The sequence below is a fragment of the Erinaceus europaeus genome, chromosome 19, assembly GCF_950295315.1.
Source record: "Erinaceus europaeus chromosome 19, mEriEur2.1, whole genome shotgun sequence".
Lineage (NCBI taxonomy): Eukaryota > Metazoa > Chordata > Mammalia > Eulipotyphla > Erinaceidae > Erinaceus > Erinaceus europaeus.
The window spans coordinates 48,402,384-48,425,429 of record NC_080180.1 but is presented as its reverse complement, the minus strand read 5'-3'; the positions used below and the strand labels follow the sequence as shown (position 1 = coordinate 48,425,429).

The following is a 23,046-nucleotide window of genomic DNA, read 5'->3' as shown; positions in this document are numbered from 1 at the left end:
CCTGAGTGGTTCCTTGCACAAAGGGTAGACAATAGTGTAGAGAAATAAGAGATATGTGTTTAGATAATCAGCAAATAGATTTTCTTGTGAAAACCATCATTTTCCAGTGACATACTAGTGAAGCGTCTAGTTAGCTAATGTTAGGCTAGTTAATTTACTTTAGAACATGCCAGACTAGAAAATAGAGTATTATAAGCATCATTATAAGTTAGATTAAGCAACCACCCTAGAAATCTAGACTTTTCATTGAGTCATCTGGTATTGTACTCAGCGAGCAGAATCTCCCACAGGTAATGTCTATGAATGCCTCTGTCATCCGGAAAGGCAGACAACTTGGGGAAAACATTCTCTCCCGTACATCAACAATGACTTCCTGTATCCTTAAGCCAGTGACCTTGTCTCACTGCTTCCCTTTGTCCACTTGTCTGCAGGTCCTGTGACCTGTGACCTGTCTTTCCTGTGGCCTGTCTTCCTGTGGTAGATGCTTTTGTGCAGCATCTCAAACTCAAATCTCAAAGCTGTTCTGCTTGCTATTTCTTCACAATACAGAAGAAGGAGACTGACACAGAAGGTGGGAAAGACACCACAATGCCATTGTTTCCTCCAGTGCAGTGGGGGCCAGGTTTGGACCTGGGTTGCAGGCCTAGCAAAACAAAGCAGATGCATTCTTCATGTGAGCTCTTCTGCCAGTCCTGCTGAAAGGGTCTTTTCACAGCAACCCTTATCTAAAATAGAGTTCCTTGGTCTGGCTCCAATAGTCACAGACACACCTCGGTTTATTTACTTTTTAAAATTATTATACTGGAAGGGGAGGAGCATAAAGCGGAGAAGCAAAATTGGAAATCTAAAGGAACCTTCCAGGAACAACTTTTGTGCCTCACAAGATAACATCGCCACCTAGTGACACTTCTAGACACCACCAACAACTCCTAAGAAAGTGTTTTTTGCTTACTTAAACAAATTATGTCTAATAGAATTGTAGCTGGTGTAACTTTAAACATGTACTTAGGATTAGCTGTTGGAAAGTAAGAAGACACCCAAATTGAAGAATTCGGGGACCCTTCTTCTAGAGAAAACAGCAGTCACTGATAGTAATTAACATGACCAAAAATGGCTCTCAGTTCCTGAGATAAAGAACTGAAATGGGGGTGGGGAGCACACCCGGTTATGTGCACATATTACCAACCTAAAGTACCTCAGTCCAAGCCACCACTCCCGAGCCTCAGGGGGATGCTTCACAATCAATGAATCAGGTGCTGGTGTCTGTCTTTCTCTCCCTCTCTATGTCTCCCTCCTCTCAATTTCTCTCTGTCCTATCTAATAAAAACTAGAAAAGAAAGAAAAAAAAAGAGGAAAAAATGGCTTCTGCATCAGTGGATTCATAATGCTGGCACTGATTGATACCCAGTGATAGCAGGGGAAAAAAAGAAGAACTGAAATGGTAAACTAAAAACCAATCAGCCAAACAATAAAATAAAATATAATAAATAGGTGTGTTCTCTGAGTCTAAGCTCTATACTTCCTTTGTTTTAAACCCAAGCAGCCTATACAAGTGAGATTGCTATGAAATAATTGAAATTCAGGGAAAATTATATATTGAGCTTCTAGGGTGTACAGGGTTTTGTTCCAGTTGTTTATGGGTATAATTTGAGACAGTATGAGCAAGGCACTGCCTGCTGGTTTCTGAGTCAAACTGGGGCCACTGGCTTGCTCTCTGTGAGAAAACCCCAGAGTTTCCCTATCTTAATGTCGGACTAGCTTCGTGAGCGGGAAACAGACGACCTGGGACTCATGGTTGAGCTGTAGGCAGTATCAATTTATTCATGCAGGACGCAGCACAATCTCAGCTGAGCTAAACTAAACTAAACTAATATACTTGCCAAGTAGGGTGTAAACAGGATGTGATGTAGAGAGGGTGGAGAGAAAAGTGACTGGTGAAAATCAGGGTGTGACAGGGAGAGGGGGCGGAGCAAAAAGACATCATGAACCAATGCGGATTAACCAATGCCAGGCAGGCATGCTTGTGCTTGTTATGTAAATAGAATAGTGTTAAGCAGGGGGGATTAAACCAAATGAAACAGAAGAGGTTTTTAGAAGTAGAATTAGAAGCATACCAACATCTTAACAATAATAAGGCTACATGAATGGCTTTATCAAAGTTACTTTGTCAAGTGGATGAGTACGCAAACATCTCTGACAACTGTTGGTGACATGTAATAGGTGTTCAATATGTTAAGATCATTTATGATCCAACCTTCACAATCATTTTAAGGGGGGGGGGGGAGTCAGAGCAAATCAAGTGGTCTAAGGTGTGTCTACCACAAAATGGTAACAGACTTGAGCCCAGTTACGCCCATCTCTGAAACAGACACACACACTCCTTATTAACAACATATACAAGACTATCATCAGTGTCCTAAACACATGGAGATGTAAAGCTGAATCCGCACATTAATGTGGAAGAAGATACTCCTCGGAGGCTGGGAATTGAGGGAACTGTTACCTTGTAAACCAGTGGATCATTCTGGAATCCGTGTTTCTCCTTTGCTCAAGAAGCTTCACTATCTAGGTTCGTTCCAATTTTACCAACCTATGAGTCTCTGCATCTCAAGAGTTTTTTTTTTCTTTTTTCTTTTTCCATATAATCCTGAGCTCTGTTTTATTTATTTATTTGCTTATTTTTCCCTCCAGGGTTATTGCTGGGCTCGGTGCCTACACCATGAATCCACCACTCCTGGAGGCCATTTCCCCCCTTTTAGTTGCCTTTGTTGTTGTAGCCTCATTGTGGTTATTATTATTGCCATTGTTGATGTTGTTCGTTGTTGGATAAGACAGAGAGAAATGGAGAGAGGAGGGGAAGACAGAGAGGGGAGAGAAAGATAGACACCTGCAGACCTGCTTCACCGCCTGTGAAGCGACTCCCCTGCAGGTGGGGAGCTGGGGGCTGGAACTGGGATTCTTACGCTGATCCCTGCGCTTTGTGCCACATGCGCTTAACCCACTGTGCCACCGCCCGACCCCCTTTATTTATTTATTTTTATAGAGCAAAGCTCAGGGTACTTGTAAAAGGCTACATAACCGTGTCCATGAAAAGTGCTTTTCCATGAGTTTTGAAGTGGTCCTCTGCTCCACCACCTCTAAATTTCTCCCTGGAGTAACTATGGGTAGAGTCATGCCTGTTACCAAGTCTCCTGATTCAGCCCATTCTCTGAGGGGCATTTAAATTACTTAAATTCTGTTCTCATTTGCAGGCCTGCTTTTTACATTCATTTAAAAGATCCATTTTGGGTCCATGTGACTATTCAAGTGTCGAAACTTGAAAACTCGAGTGTCAGGCCAGAAGAGGAAGACCTTTTGTCATGCATCTCACTTTGCCATCTAACAGAAGATGTCAAATTCAAATTGCAGCCTCAGTCTGCAAACGTCTCAGCACAATGCAGGACCTTCTTTGGGTAGCACTCCGGGTCCACTGGCCAGGATTCGCGCTTCGCGCCCCCATTGGCTGAAGGGCCCGTCAATCAACGCACCATCCTGTGTGCCATTGATGGATTTAAACTTGGGCCCGCCCACTCTCCCCAGCTCCACTACCGGGTTGGCCGCCGATTGGCCGAGGTGCTGCTCCTCGTGGACCCGCCGGGAGCGAGGTGATTTCTGGGAACCCAGCCCAGACGCGAGGCCCCTCCCGAGCCCCTCCCGCCGGGACCCCTCCCCTCTTCTCCCAGAGACCCCGCCCGCCTCCCCGACCGACTGGTCCCCGAAACGGTGGCGGCGGTCGTTTGTGGTCGTTGGTCCCCGGGTTTTTGGACCAACATTAGAAGACCCGAAGGGGTGAGGAGGGCAAGGTGGGGGCGGCGGGGGCCCCTGGCAAATGCTGGTAAGGGCTGCAGCCCAGGCTCCGGGCCGCTCACATCGCTGTAGCGAGAGCGGGGAAAGCCCTGCGCCGCCGTGTCGGGTCGCCCCGTCGGGCAACGGAAGGGCGAGCGTTGGAGCTGAGGGTTCGAGGCCCGGCGGGCGTCTTGGGGGCAGACAAGCCTCCCCGAGTCCTCCCCTCGCGTGGGCGGTGCAGGCCGTCGGGGTCCTGCCCTGTCTCCGCCTTCTTTCCGCTCCCCCTTCCCTTCGCTGCCTTCTGGCTTTTCCCACCTGCCGCCCTCCATCTTCTTCCCGCTGCTGCCATGGAGCGTCGTCTGCTCCCCCCTCCCCCCGGGCTGTGTGGCCGATGTGGGGCCCGCGCGTCCTCGCCAGGGGCCTGGGGGCCGCTCCCGGGCCGTCCCGTCTGCTGGGTGAGACTTAGCAGGGAACCGGGGGCCGCCTGGACCCCCATGTTGGGACCCTCCCCGGTGCCCCTGCTCCCTGTCCGCTGCATGGGGGGGGGCTGGGTGCGGGGAGCGCGGACGGGCATACGCGACGCGCTTGTTTGTTTGTTTGTTGGGGGGCGGTGGATACTGGAAATGCCCTCCCGCCCAGAGCCAGGGTCCCTGTAGGTCTTCGCGGCCGCGCTGTGCTGTGAACTCGGGGTCCGCGCCCCGCGCCCGTGGGCACCTGTCGCCTGGGGGGGGGGCGAATGTACGTGGCGGCTTTATGGCGAGTCCCAGTGGGGGCAAGAGGAACCAGTTTTAGTCAGTCAGTAATAATACTTATTATTCAGCGCTTGGTATTTCTTACAGATCTATCCTGCTGGGTGCGTTTGAGACTTAAGAACCAGGGAGCAGGCTACAGTTATGTCTATAAAGAGGCTTCACTTCTCACCCCCCCCAAAAAAAAAGACTTTTCTTGCGGCCTTAGACATTTAATTTTTTTTTAATAATGGGAAAAATGTTTTCATACCCAGTATTGGGGCAGTTGGGTAGCTGAGCTCCTCTTCTGCAGGCTTCCAGAGGAAAAGCTGCTTGTGGCACTCAGGGTGGCCGGCTTTACGCTTTTCTTAAATAAAATTTAAAAAGATTGGTTTGCGACCATGTGCAGCTGTAGCTGTAAAGATGGCTGTGGGCGGTGCAGCAGTGGTTGTGTTAGCGGGTTCGTGGTGGTGCTCAGGAAGCGTGTTTGTTCAGTTCTGATGAAAGAGAGAGAGAGGGAAAGAGAAAGAGATAGTGAAGATGAGAAAGAACTTGATCACTGTCGCCAGAGATTACACAGTACACCGACTGTCAGCTTGTGTGTCGCTCGGTGGGAATTATTTGCAAGAAAAATGGAACCAATTTGTGGACTGAAATGACACCTCGGATTTTTGACTGGTGTTGCTTTTTTTGTAGTCAGGAGGCTTAGGCCTGGTGTGTAAGGCGGGTTTGTAATTAGAAACCTGTTGTATGCTTTACATTGGGTTGTAGTTCTCCCCCGCTAAGAGAATTAGATCATTCCTATTAATTTCACGGCCCGCTTGGCCCCACCCCTAGGGACCCCGCCAGAGTTCGAGAGTTGCAGAGGAAGAGTTGGAGAGAGTACCTGAGTTTGAGAGTAAGAGAGGGTTTCAGAGTTCCAGAGTAAGGGAGAGTGCTTGCGCCACCGCAAAAAGACAGCAGAGTTCTGTTTGGTGATTAGTTTGTCTTAGTTTATGAATCGTTGTTCCTGAATAAAGAAATACAGATTCTCTGCCCAGCCGTTGTCTCTGCGTCTCTGTTACCCGCCCGTGAAGCTAGCCCGGCCGGCTAGAGCCGACGAAAATTTATACAGCAAATGGCGCCCAACGGGGGCTGACCTGCGCATCTCTCAGATAAGTAAAGACATTTTGGCTACCTATGCACTATGGCCTTCTCTTCTGCTTGTAAAGAGATCTCCAAAGGCCTCTACTCTTTCTTCACGAGACTGTTTTGCTGTTTCTGGAACATTTATCTCGGGACCACTCTGTGGTTTCCACTTGCTCGGGCGAACTCAGAACAGCCAGCGGGAATAGCCAGCGGGAGGGAGGCGAGGCGCGGAGCTGCTGTTTCCACCTGGTTAAACAGCCAGCCAGCCCGCTGCGCACAGACAACCCCGTGCACCGCGCCCGCAGCCCCGCAGCCTGCAGGAGGCTGATGCCACCACACAAGAGCCCGACGCCAGCATGCTGGAGCCTGATGCCAACACACTGGAGCCTTATGCCACCACGCAAGAGCCCGATGATGCCAGCACGGAGGCCAACCAACAGGAGCCGGCTCTCCACCGCGTGGCGCAGGGCACTGGACACGTGATCCCTCCACGCTGCTCGGCCACTGCGAGCAGGGCAGCAGACATGGCAGGGCCATGGGGCAGGGCTGCGGCGGCCCATCATGGCCGCCACCCCTGGGCACCTAGGCCCATGCCTTCTACAATGCTGGCCCGCCTGCCCTCTTGCTATAAATTCTGGAACGATACCGGGCGTCCCGGACCCCCGGGCTCCCTGCCGAAACTGGGCACACTAGATCTCCAGTTGCCAGTCCGGTCTGAAGGCAGACAAGCTGGAGTACGCCGAGATTTGTGCAGAGATCGCAACCTAGAAGTGAAGCTGCGCAGGAAGCCACCTCCGGATGGTGAAACCCCCCCAACAACTAAGACAGTATAGATTTAAATTCGTGTTTAAAATGACATGTCTTCGTAACAAAGGTTTCTCTCCTTGTGTATTAATGACCATGTTTATGTGTATGTTTAAATTTTGGTAAACAGTAACTTTAAGGCTCAATTCTTACTAGACAAAGTTAAATGAAAAAGGTTTTCAACGTAATTCTCATAAAGATAAAATTAACTTACATTTAAAGTCTGAGGTAAAAATTAGTTAACAATCAATATATTTTAACTAAGTTGGTCTAAACAAAAGGTTAAATAGACTTGTTGATATGTGAAACTCTCCATTACCTTCTCTATTAGAAATGGTAGATCGCACAATGGCTATGCTAATTATTCTCATGCCTGAGGTTTCCTAACTCCATCTTGAATGGGTGTAACAAAAGGTTAAAAAGACGTTGTTGCTATGTAAAAGTCTCAAATTCCTTCTCTATTAGAAGTATGCTAATAACAAGTTTTGTTTCATAGTAAGTAAATTGCAGCCAGCTGCCTTTGGGACTCTAGGCCGTTCCCCACCCCCATACAAATGTCCGTCGAGAAAGGTACAACCCCCAGAGGCAAGAAATGTTTTTTTTAAGCTGATAAAGTTTAGCCCACAGAGGCAGATATGGCCCCCTCAGGCCTTGATACTATAGTCATCTAGTTAAAAATAAAAGGGGGAATTGTTGTATGCTTTACATTGGGTTCTAGTTCTCCCCCGCTAAGAGAATTAGATCAGTCCTGATAATTTCGTGGGCCCGCTTGGCCCCGCCCCTAGGGACCCCTCCAGAGTTCGAGAGTTGCAGAGGAAGAGTTGGAGAGAGTTCCTGAGTTTGAGAGTAAGAGAGGGTTTCAGAGTTCCATTGTAAGGGAGAGTGCTTGCGCCGCCGCAAAAAGACAGCAGAGTTCTGTTTGGTGATTAGTTTGTCTTAGTTTATGAATCATTGTTCCTGAATAAAGAAATACAGCTTCCCTGCCCAGCCGTTGTCTCTGCGTCTCTGTTACCCGCCCGTGAAGCTAGCCCAGCTGGCTAGAGCTGACGAAAATTTAAACAACAGAAACCAAGTAAATTCTGTCTAGTCTTGGATATTAGTGCTGGGTATTGTTTCCCGTTATATTTTGCAGGCCGATGGGTAGTGAAGTAAGAAAATCAGGGAAGAAATACCTATTTTTGAATTGCATTTCAAATGACATTATGGAATTATTTAAGAAAGATTATATGCACGGATTTTGGTTCCATTGTACATACCTATTTTAAATTAAAGCATATTTTGCTTTTATGTGTAGAGAGGTATTTGTGAATTTTATTAATAACATTTTTAGTAGTTCAGTTGTATCTAATATTTCAAAAATTTATTGCAGTTATTCCTTTGAATAGTTCAACTTAACGTCTAAACTTGTCCATGACAGTATAGCTGGTTGTAAGAGTTGTAATAAAACTTTTTTTTCAAAGAATTTATTTATTAATGAGAAAGTTAGGAGGAGAAAGAGAAATAACTAGACATCACTCTGGTACATATGCTGCTGGGGATTGAACTCAGGACATCATGCTTGAAAGTCTAATACTTTATTACCAGAGCACTGCTGAGCTCTGGTTTATGGTGGTGCAGGGGATTGAACCTGGGACATTGGAGACTCAGGCATGAGCATCTCTTTGCATAACCATTATGCTATCTACCCCTGCCCTGTAATAATACTTTTTATACACTACAGATTTAACTTCTGGAAATAAAAATATATGCTTAGTTGTCTAATTAAAAATTTAAGATTGGGAGTCAGGTGGTAGCGCAACGGGTTAAGCGCACATGGTGTAAAGCGCAAGGACCTGCATAAGGATCCTGGTTTCAGCCCCCGGCTTCCCATCTGCAGGGGAGTCACTTCACAGGTGGTGAAGCAGGTCTGCAGGTGTCTATCTTTCTCTCCTGCCTTTCTGTCTTACCCATCTCTCTCCATTTCTCTCTGTCCTTTCTAACAACAATGACATTAACAACAATAATAACTATAACAATGAAAAACAAGGGCAACAAAAAGAGAAAATAAATAAATATATAAAAAATTAAGATGCAATTAAATTAATTGTTTATACTGAGACAGTTTTAGGTTTGCAGTCATGCAGCTTGGATTAAATTATTCTAATTATCCAGTCAGGATAATGTGACAACAGAAAGTGACAAGTGAGGCCATGTCGTCTGTTGATGACTTGCCCTATTGACGTGGCAACCATCATGACCTTATTATATTTTACTCAGTAACAGTTGAGCAAATCAGGAATTTAGTGGCATGTAATTTAAAGGATGTCAAAGAATACTAATTTGTTTTTTCCCCTCAGTTGCAGCTTGTGGTGGTGCTGGGAACTGAACATGAAACTTCAGAGCCTGTGGCTCTAGAGTTCTCTTTGCATAACCATTATGCTATCTTGCCAGCAGGAGGTTTCAAGTTAAGTAGCTTGAGTGTAGCAGACAATATTTTTAGATAAAAAATTAATTTTTATTCATATTTTGACACAACTGTACTTGCAGTTTTAAACATTTTCTATTTTGAAAGAGTACAAATTTGAGTTTTTATTTTTTTAATTAATGTGCTTAAAATCAGTGAGGATATAATTGGCATTTCAAGCTAAGGGCTTGATTGCTAGTTGAGTACCTGTTCTGTGCTGTTTTGACCTTCTGCTATATAGTTGACTGTTTTTTTCCTTTAAAGACATTTTTTCAAAGTTATCTAAGATTGTAGAATTACAGGGTATAGTTGCACACTCCGCCCATCACCAATATTTTGTATCCCCATCTCCAGTAGTTTTTCTTAATTGTACATTAGGTATGTGCTTTTCTTTTTTTCCTTTTTGCCTCCAGGGTTATTTCTGGGGCTCAGTGCCTGCACCATGAATCCACTGCTTCCGGAGGCCATTTTTTCCCCCTTTGTTGCCCTTGTTGTTGTAGCCTTGTTGTAGCTGTTGATGTCGTTTGTTGTTGGATAGGACAGAGAGAAATGGAGAGAGGAGGGAAAGATGGGGGGAAAGAAAGACAGACACCTGCAGACCTGCTTCATTGCTTGTGAAGCGACTCCCCTGCAGGTGGGGAGCCAGGGGCTTGAACCTGGATCCTTACCCCAGCCCTTGCACTTTGCGCCAGATGTGCTTAACCTGCTGCACTTCCTCTCGACCACACAACTATTGACACTTTTAATTTCTTGCAACCCAAAGTCGTATTTCATAGATTCTTGGCTCTCCCTGGCCTCCATTTAAAACTGTTTTAAAACTTTTGTCTTAGGAACTGCAGCCATGAATGAAGAAAATATAGATGGAACAAATGGAGGCAGCAAAGTTCGAACTGGTACTCAGAATGAAGCAGCACTGCTTGCTCTGATGGAGAAGACTGGTTACAGCATGGTTCAAGAGAACGGGCAGAGGAAGTTTGGTGGTCCTCCTCCAGGTGTGGATTTGTCTATATTCTTTGAAACTGGATCTCACTTAATGTAATCATTAAGTGTATTGACCACAGGTATCCCAGGCACTAGCTTTCTACTTCTTGTAACTGCATTAAAAATTTAGGGATCGTCTTTACTATTTTTAGGGGGAAAGAGGTAGGTTATATGTGCTGTGTGTGTCTTTGTAACTACTTGTACCTTAATTTTAATTTTGCCACCAGGGTTTGCTCTGGGACTTGATGCCTGCATGACTCTTACCATTCCTAGTGCCTTTCCCCTTTCATTCTTGCCACTTTTATAGTAAGAAAACCGAGTGTGAGAGACAAGAGGGAGAGAGAGAGAGACAGAGAAGAGACCCGCAGCACTGCTTTACCACTTATGCATGAATCTTCTCCCTGTAGGCTGGGTCCTAGGGCTGGAAATGTCTTCTCCTTAAGTTGTTTTCAGTCTGGCTTGTTTAAGAACCAGAAGAGAGAAGAAGTCAGGGGCATGGGAATATCTGGGTGTTAAGAGCACAAGGACTTCCACGCTTGAAGTTCCAGACACCCCGTTTCATTTCTTGGCATACCAGATGCCACGCTGAGTGGTGCTTTGGTTTCTGCTTCTCCCTCACACACACACACACAAATATAAATAAATCTTAAAGAAATCAGGATTGGGGGGAGTCAGGCGGTAGCACAGCGGGATAAGGTCAAGTGTCGCAAAGCGCAAGTAAGGACTGGAGTAAGGATCCCAGTTTGAGCCCCCGGCTCCCCACCTGCAGTGGGAGGGGTCACTTCACAAGCGGTGAAGCAGGTCTGCAGGTGTCTATCTTTCCTCCTCTCTGTCTTCTCCATCTCTCCCCATTTCTCTGTCCCATCCAACAAATAGTGACATCATTAACTGCAACAACAATAAACCAAAAAGGGCAACAAAAGGGAATAAATAAATAAATAAATATTAAAAATAGAAATCAGGATTGGGTCTGTAGGAGCAGTGGTTCTTCAATTAGTATAGAGAAAGTTGCTTTTGAAACTTTTTAAAAAATATTTTTATTTATCATTGGACAGAGACAGAGAGAAATTGATGGGGAGGGAGAGATAGAGAGGGAGAGTCAGAGAGACACCTGCAGCCCTGCTTCACCATTTGCAAAGCTTTCCTCCTGCAGGTGGGAACCAGGCGCTTGAACCTGGGTTCTCGAGCACTGTGATGTGAGCACTTTACCAGGTGCACCAACACCTGGCAGGTTTGGGGAACTTTTGAAAGAACATTGAGTGACGGAGTGGGAGTGGTATTTACACTAGAAGATCAGATACAAATAGGAAGATGGACTTAATGTTTTGCATCTTGCCTTTCTACTAATAATAAGTTTAATTTCTTTTTTTTCCGTCCTCTAGTTTATAAACTTGCCACATTTAAAGTAAATATTAGGGGGCTATTATGCACATGTTACGAAGTGCAAGGACCCAGGTTCCTCTGGTCCCCACCTGCAGGGGTTAAGTCTCACAGGTGGTGAAGCAGTACTGCAGGTGTCTCTCTGTCTCTCCCTCTCCCTCCTTGAGTTCTTTCTCTATCCAATAAATACAGCAAATAGAAAAGTAAAACTTAGCCTTTGTCTATGTCAACAGTTGCTTTGCCAATGACTTTCCTCTTCTTTAAAGTCACCCTGACTGTACAGACCTTTGTGCTGCGTATTGTTCTGAAGGATAAAGCACTTAACTTTGTCTTCCTCATAAAGCCTCAACTTAATTCTCATGAACTCAGATTTACCTGACTAGCAAAATATATTGTACTACTGGGACTTTGTTTTTCTTACAGTCTTAATCACTTTTTTTTTTGTAATTTTATTTATCTTCCCTTTTGTTGCCCTTGTTGTCTTTTTTTATTGTTGTTGTAGTTGATGTCATCATTGTTGGATAGGACAGAGAGAAATGGAGAGAGGAGGGGAAGACAGAGAGGAGGAGAGAAAGACAGACACCTGCAGATCTGCTTCACTGCCTGTGAAGTGACTCCCCTGCAGGGGAGGAGCCGGGGGCTCGAACCGGGATCCTCATGCCGGTCCTTGTGATTAGCGCCACCTGTGCTTAACCTGATGCGCTACCACCCGGCTCCCTCTTAATCACCTCTTATCTCACTTATTAAATAAAAGCTTCAGGGTAGAGGAATTTTTTTCATTATGTTCACCATTATATTCCCAACACCCTGGCCAGTGTATGTATGATACATAGAAGGCTCAGATCACAGTAAATTTGTAGGATAAGTAATAAATATAAATATCTTATAGAATTAATTAGTTAATTTATGTCTTTCAGGTTGGGAAGGTCCACCTCCACCTAGAGGCTGTGAGGTTTTCGTAGGAAAAATCCCTCATGACATGTATGAAGATGAGTTAGTTCCTGTATTTGAAAGAGCTGGGAAGATATATGAATTTCGACTTATGATGGAATTTAGTGGTGAAAATAGAGGTTATGCTTTTGTGATGTACACTACAAAAGAGGAAGCCCAGTTAGCCATCCGAATTCTTAATAATTATGAAATTCGACCTGGGAAGTTTATTGGTGTATGTGTAAGTTTGGATAACTGCAGATTATTTATTGGAGCGATTCCCAAGGAAAAGAAGAAAGAAGAAATTTTGGATGAGATCAAGAAAGTTACGAAGGAGTTGTGGATGTCATTGTTTATCCAAGTGCTACTGATAAGACCAAAAATCGTGGTTTTGCATTTGTTGAATATGAATCTCACAGAGCTGCTGCTATGGCGAGAAGAAAATTGATTCCAGGTAAATTGATTCTTGTGGAGGTTACTTTTCCATACTAAAGCAGGACAGTAAAATAATGGTGCTACTTAGGCCAGTGTTAGAAGAATATTGGAAGGGGGGTAGATGGCACAGTGGCTATACAAAGGGACTGTCATGTGTGAGACTCCACAAAGTCCTGGTTTCATTCCCCTGTACCACCATAAGCCAGAGCTGAGCAATGCTCTGGTGTTGAGAGAGAGACACTGAGACTTAAAAATATTTCATGCTCTTGAGGAATAATGATTAGATTTCAGAAAAATTACTGCTGAAGAGAAGTTGATCCTATAAAGTGAATCATTATTTGTAATGATTTACTGTAGACATTTTTTCCTGTCTGATGTAAGTCTAAGGGATAGCACCTAATTCTCTTGATTGCCAGTTTTTTTTTATATTTATTTATTTTCCTTTTTGTTGCCCTTGTGTTTTTTTATTATTGTTGTAGTTATTGATGATGATGTTGGATAGGACAGAAAGAAATGGAGATAGGAGGGGAAGACAGAGATGGTGAGAGAAAGACAAGACACCTGCAGACCAGCTTCACTGCTTATAAAGCAACTCCCCTGCAGGTGGGGAGCTGGGGTCTCGAACCTGGATCCTTAGTAGGTCCTTGAGCTTAGCGCCACCTGTGCTTAACCCACTGCGCTACTGCCCGCCTCCCAATTGCCAGTTCTTATACTTAAAAATCTTTGAAGTGTATTCCATTTATCTTCCCCACCCCCTCTCTGTGTATGGATCCAGGGCCTTGCATGTGTGCTGGGATAGCCTGGGGTACTTCTTCCCGAGCTAGTGCTCTCTGGCTTGGAGAGAACTCAACTGGAGCCGATCTAGGCTGCTGCGTGGGAGAGGGATCAGGAACTCGTGCCGCACTAACTTCCGCAGGAGATACACTCTGGAACTCTCGGAGCCGGAAAGCAATTTCCAAGTGTCTTTAATCAGAAGAGCAGCTGTTTTTATACTCTCCAAGTAGGGTGGAAACAGGATGTGATATAGAGAGGGTGGAGAGAAAAGTGACTGGTGAAAATCAGAGTGTGACAAGGAGGGGGCGGAACAGGCGAGAATCCTATCACTGAACCACCAATGCCCTGGAGGGAGTGCTTTATGTAAATGTAAAAGTGATTTATGTAAATAGACCAAAGCTTTGAATGGGATCAGTAAATCCCTATATAGGCATATGGTTAAGCAGAAGCCAGGGGGAGGTGGCATACTACCCAACATCTCCCCTTCTTTTTAACTATTTGCCATAGTATCAGGAGTGCAGGGCACTTTGTGAGGCAGGGAGACTGATAAGAGGCACACCTTTTTTGGGGTTCTACTGTCCCTCCTTGCTCAACCTCTCCGTGGAGAGAGAGACTAACAGGATTGACACACCCCTCAGGCTCAAGCCCTTCCAAGCTCAACCATATCCTCACAATTCCCCAACATCTTCCTCTTACTTAATGGCCATATATAACTGGGTCAATGTCTGTAAAAGGCTTCATCTCTGTCAGGGGAATAGCAGTGTAGGGGTGAACGGAAACCTGTTGGGAAGAAAGCAGAATGATAGTGTGTAAGTGTCTTCAAAAATAACTAGCACAAGACAGGGAGGGATAAGTAAGAGTAGCAAGAGACAGAGTGAGCCTGATGGGTGGAGGAGTGGGGGCCTGATAAGCCGAGGGGCTAGAGGGGTGATCTGGCATTGCAAAATCCCGAGTCAGCTGGCGGAAAGTTCTATGAACTGCTACAGTCATTCTTCAAGAAGTCCAGCAGTATAAAAGGAGTGTCCAGCAAGTTCTATAGAAGTATCAGTCCAATGTCAACGGCCAGGAAATAAATGCCACATGTCTATCTTGATGGAGGAGGATGGCCACTGGAACTTTTCTTCTCTGTAGAGAGTGACCTGGAACCGCCAAAACATGGTGGGCGAAACAGAAGCAGGAAGAGCAGACACCGATGGTTGAGAGAAAGGCAGTAGGAAAGTCTTGTCCTTTGGAGTCTGTGAATCAGGTTCTCCAGATCGTGTCAGGTCACATCATGGGTTTCGGGGGATGGCTGTAATTGTGGGTGATGTCAGAGGTCAGGGGTCCAAGATAGATTACTGGGGATTCTATATGAGCAGATGCTTCTTTATGCGAAGGCTTGTCATAGCTGTAGTCAATTACTTATGAAAAAAACTTTGTAACAAATTAGAAGTTTACTACAATTGATAACTCAATGATTATAATTGGTTTAGGTATCTTTATAATTTCGTGTAAAGGTCATCTTATGTGACCTCATGTAGCAGTCTTTATATAGCAAAATTTTCATACCGAATTTGTCACATATATTGATTCTTAACTATTTTTACATTGGGTTTTTAAGCAAACTCAGGTTACTAGAGTTAACACATTTTAGTGAAAAAAAATTTTTTTTGGTACATTTACAATATCGGATTGATGCCAAATTTGTTGTGGATTAATTTCCACAAGATAGCTTACAGGACATTTTTGGGGGCCCTCCAAAAATGTCCTGTATAGAGGATTTGTATTTTAACTTAGGAGATGATGAATTGTCACATTGAATATTTAGAGTTTTACCTAAACACTCAGTTACTTAAATGAATTGATTTTACCATTTCTCGTAAAAATGTAGCTTCGAAGTTACAATTTAACTGTTAAGTTAATGTTTACCAAACTTGAAACATGCATATTAAACATATAGTTTATAACACACAGGAGAAGAAAAACTTGTAAATAAGACATATCATTTCAAATGTGAATTTAGATCTACCGTCATAGTTGAACCATCTTTACTCACACAGTTTAAGACTAAACATTTCATATTGATATCAAGACTTAAAAAAGAAATTAAAAGGGGGAATGAACAATTTTTGGACTGTTTCTGGACATCTCCAGAAACCATGGCTGCGTCCAGCCGTTTTATATAAAGTCAGTTAACTTTCAGAGTACTCTGAGCACAATGGGTCATACAAAAATTTTGGTCACTCAACTCACTCAATTTTTTTTTTCACTCACTTACTCACAAAACACAACTGGCCAGTCATAGCATAAGACATTCATTCGGGGGGGGGGGGGAGAGTTCTGTGAATCAGATTTTTTTTTGATTCTGCCATGCTGTATTATGGATCCTGGGGTGCATCCTGTAGCCAGTCCTCTTGCAGCAGTCTTCTTGCAGTGTTTCTTGTTCTTCAGGGATATCAGCGCCATCATGTGGGTATTGCCAGACATGGCGGGCAGGAACCCAAACAGGCTTGGAGTAATTTTGTGGAAAAATACATACGAAACCACTCCCCATAGTCAACAGGGGGTCAGGTCCTTTCCAAATTTTATCAAGTGGGTCTTTCCATTTGACTTTAATAGCTGGGAGGGTGGGTGGTGTTTGCCAATGAAGAATTATAGGAGGTTGGTCTGAGTTTTTGTAAATATTAAAGAGATTTAATGTAGTTAAGGCTTTTGCCAGCTGGATATTAGGGGGGTACATTTCCCCTTTTTCTTTATTTAATTGAGCCTTAAGAGTTTGATGGGCCCTCTCAACAATGCCTTGTCCCTGTGGATTATACGGAATGCCTGTAGTATGAGTAATGTTCCAGAGGGAACAAAAATCTTTAAATTGTTTGCTGGTAAAAGCAGGTCCATTATCCGTTTTAAGTTGAAGAGGTAAGCCCATTACAACAAAACAGGAGAGCATATGGCTTATAAGCTTTTTTGAGTTTTCTCCAGTCTGAGCTGTAGCCCACATAAACTTAGAGAAGGTATCAATTAAGACGAACACATATTTTTATTTGCCAAAGTTAGGTATGTGGGTAACATCAATTTGCCAAAGAGCGTTGGCTTTTAAACCTCGAGGATTAACCCCCAGAGTCTGAATAGCAGGTGTTTTGATTAGACCAGCACAGGAGGAACATGTAGCAAGAATACGTTTTAACTGTGGCAGAGGAATATCAGGAAATCGAGCTCGAAGACCTTTAAGATTAACATGGGTTAGGGAATGAAAGTCAGCAGGATTAGAGACAGAGGCTAGGAGTATTCCTGTGGAGGCAAGGTGGTCGGCTGCAGCATTCCCTTCGGACAGGGGACCAGGAAGAGGGCTGTGGGAACGTAGGTGCTGAACATACAGTGGATGGGTTTGAGAACAGAGCATAGAGGCAATTTGAATTAAAAGAGGAGAAAGTGGGTTGTCATCAATTCTTACATAAGATCGAGCAAGCCATGGAAGTAAGTTAACAGTATACACACTGTCAGAAAAAAGGTTGAAGGATTCTGGTACAGCTTTTAATGCAAGGAAAACAGCATAAAGTTCTTTGTACTGAGGGGAATTATCAGGAAGTTCAGTAAAGAGAGGTTTGGGGTATTGCTGGTCTGGATAATATATAAGGGCAGCAGCTCCCTTTTTTCCACCATCAGTGAACACTGTAGGAGCAGAGGGAATGGGATCTCGAGAGAAAAGTTTAGGTACTAGTAGAGGCAACAGGTAAAGAAGCTATCAAATTATTAGAGGGAAAATGATTATCTAATTGTCCTGGAAAACCCATTAAACTTATGGCAAAATGAGAATGGTGGCATATGAGCCATTCTGTATCTGTGAGAGAAACGGGAAGAATGATTGAATCTGGTTCCCTTCTTAAGATCTGAACCGATCTGTTTCTTCCTTGGCGAACCATAAATGCTAAGGCATCAATCTCAGTAAGGAGTCTTGGAGCTCCGCCTACTGGCATATGAAGCCATTCGAGAACGCCATGTTTCTGCCACAATGCCCCCACTACCATGGGGGTGGAGTTAAAGATTAGAAGATTTACTGGAGAGGAGGGGGAGAACCGAACGAGGTGCATGTCCTGGAGAGACTGGTTAACTTTTTCCAGTGCCGAGGAAGCTTCAGGGGTTAACATACACTTTGAGAAGGGCTGTTTGTTTCCTTTTAACAGATCGAACAGTGGTTGCAGGCAGCTCATAGGCAGATAAAGATACTGCCTAAGCCAATTCAAATTTCCAAGAAAACTTTGTAAAGAAGCAAGAGTGAGATTAGAAGGAAAAGTAACACAAGGTTTTAAAGGACGAATCTGCATTAGGGAAATCTCTGAGCCTAAGAAAGATATTGGAGGGATTAGCTGTATCGTCTCAGGAGCTACATTAAGTCCACTTCTCTTTAAGGCAGGGATTAGAAAATCACGTAGGGCGGAGAGATCTGTATCTAATTCTCCCCATATTAACACATCATCCATATAATGAAAAACCTTAAGGCCCTTATGAATATATGGAAAAAGGGGAGATTTAACAACCTCTTGACAAATAGTAGGACTATTAGCCATGCCCTGGGGCAGTACCACCCATTCAAATCTATCGGCAGGGCTGGCATTATTAATAGAAGGAACAGAGAAAGCAAAACATTTACAATCTTGTGGGTGTAAGGGAATAGAGAAAAAACAATCCTGTATATCAATAGCTATGATTGGAATTCCTGTGGTAATTGCAGAAGCAAGAGGCAAACCCCTTTTGGGGGAGCCCCAAACCTGCATGGTTTTATTAACTGCACGAAGATCTTGGAGGAGGCGCCATTTTCCTGAGCGCTTTTTAATCACAAAGACTGGAGTGGAGTATTCCATGGGCTCCGAGAATGACGAATGTGTCCCAAAGATAACTGCTCTTGGACGAGTTCTTTTAAAATTTCTAGCTTCTCCCTAGGCAAAGGCCGCTGTTCCACCCAGACAGGCTCATTAGAAAGCCAGTCTAAACAGAGAGTTCTGTTACGAACAGTGGCAGTTAGTATTGGGGGTGCTGGTTGGGTCTAGCAGTCTCACAGGAGTGAGTGTGGTGTCCTGCAGAGGTGTCTGAGGATATCACTACATCTAAAGATTCCAGCAAGTCTCTTCCCAATAAATTGGTGCTTATATCAGCTATTAAAGGTTGAAAGCATCCTGTAGTCCCTTCTGGATCTTCCCACACAAGGGAATCTTGTGTCACAAGAGAATCTTGTGTTCGGAATGCCTGAGTCAATCCTCCAACACCATGTAAGCGTGGTCCTGGGAGGAGTTCCCAACTCTGGGGAACCTCTGCTTGTCTTAATATTGTCTTATCTGCTCCCATGTCAATCAAACACTTAAAAGGAATATTACCAATCTTTACTGTCATAGTTGGGTGACCCCTTTCTAAAACAGGGGTGGTCCATAAAATCTCAGGCTCCGAATTCGAGCCGTTCTCTTGCTCCAGCTGGTTATTTCTATGCTGGAAGTTCCCACATACCGCGGGTTCCTCCTTCTGCTCACCCTCTGTTATTGTTACTTGGCGTGGTGGGTGTAGCGATGGATTGGGTCCCAAGCTGGGCTTCTGTTTGTGGAAGAAGGGCACAGCACCAAGCGGGTGACCTGCTTCATTCCTTCTTGGGGGCGGGGCTAAGGGAAGCCCCACACCTAGTTTAAATCCCTGTTCACATTTGGCAGTGCCGTTCCTATGGAACGAGGCGTGCCGTTCCTATGGAACCTTGACCAACAATCTCTCCTCCAGTGAAATCCTTTCTGGCATCTAAGACAAGGCATTCGTGGTCTCTGGTTCCCTGTCTGGAGGCGGGGTCGCGGTCTATTTTCTGGACATTGGTTACGCCAATGCCCTTGGCGACCGCACTGAAAGCAAGCCCCTTTTTGCTTATGTAAGGTAGCTGCATAGGCCTGTAACATAGGTCCTTGAAAAGAGCTTGATCTGAGATCCTGTGTAGCTGTAATCCAAGTATCTGGGTGTTCGTTTTTAACAGTGATACAGGCCTGTCGAAAATGTGGAAGCATTCCATCCCAGACTATGGGTCGCAGGAGGAGAAAACGAGCGTCAGGATTATAAATCTTCCTTTCCAAACTCGACTGGACCCTGGCAATGAATTTAGCGAGGGATTGATCAGGTTCTTGTTTAAGGGAGAGAATGGGGGCTGAGGCTGCTCCCATGGGTGGTGTTAATCGCTCCCATGCTTTTAATGCACACAGGCGTACCTGATCAAAATACCCCGGTGGAAACTTGGCTTCCGCCTGTTGAATCCCTGTTTCTAATTGGCCAGTTCCAAACAATGCATCAAAATTCCCCTCTGGCTGATTTTGAATATTTTTCCGCGATTGTTGTAAACATTTATCGCAAAAGAATGCCTCCCATTGCAGGAAGAGGGGGCCTGGGAGCATAGCACGAGTCACATCCCTCCAATCTTGGGGGGTATTAAGGTTCTGAAGCAGGCCTTGTAAAATAGACCTGGTCCATGGGGCATGAACACCTCCACCCTTGATCGCCTGGCATAGTTCCTTCAGGTCTGTGGCGGAATATGGATACCAGGCCTGAGCTTTTTGTCTATTGGGGGCAACATTGACCGGAAATGTGTGGACTTGTTCTGATAAGTGTGTAGCTGTAGGAGGAGTCACCGAAGTGGAAGCTTCTGGAGAAGTGGCCGAAGAAGTGGTTTTGGAGGATACAGGAGAATTCGCTCATGTGTCTGTCAAAACGGGTGGGCGAAGAAGCAGCCGCGGAGGCAGCAGGAGGTTCCGGACACATGTATGCCAAAATGGGGGTGGCCGAAGAAGTGGCTGTGGAGTCCAAAGGAGAATTCGGACACGTGTCTGCCAAAATAGGGGCCTCAGGGCAAAATGCCAAAATAGGGGCATCAGGGCAAGATGCAGAGGAATTAGGGTGGGTCAACATCACGACAGGCCTTTGCTTCTTCTTGTTTTTAAGGTGCTGGTTAAGTTCTATGATCACTTCCTTTATCTCTTGGACTTCAGCCTCTAGGTCCTTAAGCCTTTTGAGAGGTTGCCCTATATATCCCTTAAAAGCTGCTATGATGATCAACAGGATATAAGGTGAAGCACCAAGAAAAATGTCTCAGATATATAAAAATTGTATACTGGAAAAAGAATGCAGAATTTGGAAAAGATTTTCCATGGTGGAGAGATCTCCGGAAAACAATAAGAAAGAAAAAAAATCACAGTGCCTTAACACAATATTGCAGATACCCAAAAGGTGTGTACTTATCTAAGATGTCTTCTTATAAATCTGCTGCTTACGTGTCCCTGTTCCGGGCGCCAGATGCCGGGATAGCCTGAGGGTACTTCTTCCCGAGCTAGTGCTCTCTGGCTTGGAGAGAACTCAACTGGAGCCGATCTAGGCTGCTGCGTGGGAGAGGGATCAGGAACTCGTGCCGCACTAACTTCCGCAGGAGATACACTCTGGAACTCTCGGAGCTGGAAAGCAATTTCCAAGTGTCTTTAATCAGAAGAGCAGCTGTTTTTATACTCTCCAAGTAGGGTGGAAACAGGATGTGATATAGAGAGGGTGGAGAGAAAAGTGACTGGTGAAAATCAGAGTGTGACAAGGAGGGGGCGGAACAGACGAGAATCCTATCACTGAACCACCAATGCCCTGGAGGGAGTGCTTTATGTAAATGTAAAAGTGATTTATGTAAATAGACCAAAGCTTTGAATGGGATCAGTAAATCCCTATATAGGCATATGGTTAAGCAGAAGCCAGGGGGAGGTGGCATACTACCCAACACATGTGCATGATTTTATGGTTCCAAGGTTCTTTTCTTTTTCCCCAGTCAGAGAAAAGGAGATGGGGAAGGAGACACAGAGGCACTAGGGCTTTCCCTGGTACTGTGGTACTCCTCTGGGGTTTATATCTGGATTTTACTTGCGTGGCAAAGTATGCAGTCTGCCTGATAAGCCTTCTCTCTGACCTGTTGACTATTAAAAAAGATTGTTCCATAAATTCTGACTAGACTTGCTTTACTAAAAATTTTCAGGTGAGTAGTGAACTTAATTTTATTGCTTAATCATGTATATTGACTTGGATTTAAATTTCTGCTTTTGGAAGTGTGGTTTAATTGAGTAGTTTTCAACTTTCACTTGTTTGAAGTTGTCTTAAAATTAGTTTACTTTTTCTTTTTACAGGGACATTTCAGCTATGGGGTCATACCATTCAAGTAGATTGGGCTGACCCAGAAAAAGAGGTTGATGAGGAAACCATGCAGAGAGTGAAAGTTCTCTATGTGAGAAATTTAATGATCTCAACAACGTAAGAAACAATTAAGTCGGAATTCAATAAATTTAAACCTGGCGCAGTGGAGCGAGTGAAGAAACTGAGAGATTATGCGTTCGTGCACTTTTTCAACCGAGAAGATGCAGCGGCCGCCATGTCCGTGATGAATGGAAGGTGCATTGACGGAGCTGGCATCGAGGTGACCCTGGCAAAGCCGGTCAACAAAGAGAACACCTGGAGGCAGCACTTTTGGTATATAGATAGTTATTCCTTTTGGTATATAGATAGTTATTTGGTATATAGATAGTTATTCCTGCGGTCACAAATGGATCCCAGAGTTACTTCATGCCAGACAAGCTGTGTACTACCATAGAAGATGCAAAGGAGCTAGCGGCCCAGTTCACGTTACTTCATTTGGGTAAGTTCAGAATCACTTTACATAATAATAGGATGTCCACTCAGGAAAAATCATGATAGACCCAGACTATTGGCGGTGAATAACATGAATTTGACATCAGCTTTATGAATAGATGGTAAATTTTGTTGAGACTTTATACCTTAGGAAATATCATCGAGCACATCGAGTACACAGATTTTAGGAAGACTTTGTCCTATATTTAAAAACATTACTTAGGGGAACTTTGGTTTTTCTTTAGAGTTCATGATTATTTCATTAATTATTTAATGAATCTTCATCTGAGATACAAATTTCTATTTAAGTTAGAGGATTTTTTTTTTTTAACTTAAACCTGCTCCTGAGAGTTTCTGCTTTTGGTGAAGTCTGTACAATATTCGTTTGTTTGAACAGATTTGTGAGTGGGTAAAACCTGAGGCATTTTGGATGGGTCATGTGTAGACACAGCCTTATGTTCACCAATCTGGAAATTTTTACTATTACTCATGAAAGACAAAAAGGATTGTTGAGAGATGTTTATGTTCTGTCCTTTAAGAAAGGCATTGGGACATGTGCTAACTAAATATTTGGTATTGGAATGAGGACATTTAAAAGCTACTGGTGTTTTACTGTCTCTTGCTTTAAAAAAAAATTTATTTCTTTATTATTGGATAGAGGCCAAGAGAAATTCAGAGGGGAGAGGGAGATAGAGAGGGGGAAAGAGACAGACACCTGCACCCCTGTTTCACCACTCATGAAACTTGCCCCCCTGCAGGTGGGGACCAGGGACTTGATCCTGGGTCCTTGTGCACTGTAATGTGAGCTCTTAACCAGGTGCGCCAACATCTGGCCCCCTCTTGCTTTTTGCTCTTATGTTAAGCTTCCTTCTCTTCTGTTTGTCCCATCGTTTAATGCAGCTATTGGTTTCATTGGTGATTTTTTTCATACCCACTGTAGTAATACATTAGAAGATGGTGGTTTCTTGA

General features: G+C 44.2%; 1 pseudogene; it reads left to right on the top strand.

Annotated features, from left to right (window-relative positions):
• Window positions 1-3,747: 3,747 nt before the first annotated feature.
• Window positions 3,748-21,849, top strand: LOC132534692 (probable RNA-binding protein 46; annotated as a pseudogene).
• The last annotated feature ends 1,197 nt before the right edge of the window (window positions 21,850-23,046 follow it).